This window comes from Aegilops tauschii, chromosome 4 (genome assembly GCF_002575655.3).
Source record: "Aegilops tauschii subsp. strangulata cultivar AL8/78 chromosome 4, Aet v6.0, whole genome shotgun sequence".
Lineage (NCBI taxonomy): Eukaryota > Viridiplantae > Streptophyta > Magnoliopsida > Poales > Poaceae > Aegilops > Aegilops tauschii.
Window position 1 is genome coordinate 117,050,817 of NC_053038.3, and position 1,921 is coordinate 117,052,737.

Here is a 1,921-nt window from a genome sequence, read left to right on the forward strand (position 1 = left end):
GTGCAGCAATGAGGATAAACCTCAGATCACGGATCCAATCCGCATCATTGCTACTAACATTTTTCAACTTAGTTTTCTCTAGGAACATAAACATAGGGAAGCAACAACGCGAGCTATTGATTTACAACATAGATATGCTAATACTACCAAGACTAAGTTCATGATAAATTAAAGTTCAATTAATCATATTACTTAAAGAACTCCCACTTAGATAGACATCCCTCCAATCTTCTAAGTGATCACGTGATCCATATCAACTAAACCATGTCCGATCATCACGTGAGATGGAGTAGTTTCAATTGTGAACATCACTATGTTGATCATATCTACTATATGATTCACGCTCGACCTTTCGGTCTTAGTGTTCCGAGGCCATATCTGTTATATGCTAGGCTCGTCAAGTTTAACCTGAGTATTCCGCATGTGTAACTGTTATGCACCCGTTGTATTTGAATGTAGAGCCTATCACACCCGATCATCACGTGGTGTCTCAGCACGAAGAACTTTCGCAACGGTGCATACTCAGGGAGAACACTTATACCTTGATAATTTAGTGAGAGATCATCTTATAATGCTACCGTCAATCAAAGCAAGATAAGATCTATAAAAGATAAACATCACATGCAATCATAATATGTGACATGATATGGCCATCATCATATTGTGCCTTTGATCTCCATCTCCAAAGCATCGTCATGATCTCCATCATCACCGGCATGACACCATGATCTCCATCATCTTGATCTGTATCAATGTGTCATCACATGGTCGTCTCGCCAACTATTTCTCTTGCAACTATTGCTATCGCATAGCGATAAAGTAAAGCAATTATTTGGCGCTTGCATCTTATGCAATAAAGAGACAACCATAAGGCTTCTGCCAGTTGCCGATAACTTTAACAAAACATGATCATCTCATACAACAACTTATATCTCATCACGTCTTGACCATATCACATCACAACATGCCCTGCAAAAACAAGTTAGGCGTCCTCTACTTTGTTGTTGCAAGTTTTACGTGGCTGCTACGGGCTGAGCAAGAACCGTTCTTACCTACGCATCAAAACCACAACGATAGTTTGTCAAGTTGGTGTTGTTTTAACCTTCGCAAGGACCGGGCGTAGCCACACTCGGTTCAACTAAAGTTCGAGAAACTGACACCCGCCAGCCACCTGTGTGCAAAGCACGTCGGTAGAACCAGTCTCGCGTAAGCGTACGCGTAATGTCGGTCTGGGCCGCTTCATCCAACAATACCGCCGAACCAAAGTATGACATGCTGGTAAGCAGTATGACTTATATCGCCCACAACTCACTTGTGTTCTACTCGTGCATATAACATCAACGCATAAAACCAGGCTCGGATGCCACTGTTGGGGAACGTAGTAATTTCAAAAATTTCCTACGCACACGCAAGATCATGGTGATGCATAGCAACGAGAAGGGAGAGTGTTGTCCACGTACCCTCGTAGACCGAAAGCGGAAGCGTTAGCACAACGCGGTTGATGTAGTCGTACGTCTTCACGATCCGACCGATCAAGTACCGAACGCACGGCACCTCCGAGTTTTGCACACGTTCAACTCGATGACGTCCCTCGAACTCCGATCCAGCCGAGCTTTGAGGGAGAGTTCCGTCAGCACGACGGCGTGGTGACGATGATGATGTTCTACCGACGCAGGGCTTCGCCTAAGCACCGCTACAATATTATCGAGGTGGATTATGGTGGAGGGGGGCACCGCACACGGCTAAGAGATCCAAGAGATCAATTGTTGTGTCTAGAGGTGCCCCCCTGCCCCCGTATGTAAAGGATGGAGGAGGGGAGGCCGGCCAGCCCTTAGGGCGCGCTAGAAGTATGGAGTCCTACTAGGACTCCCTAGTCCTAGTAGCATTCCTCCTCCCACATGGAATAGGAAAAAGGGAAGGG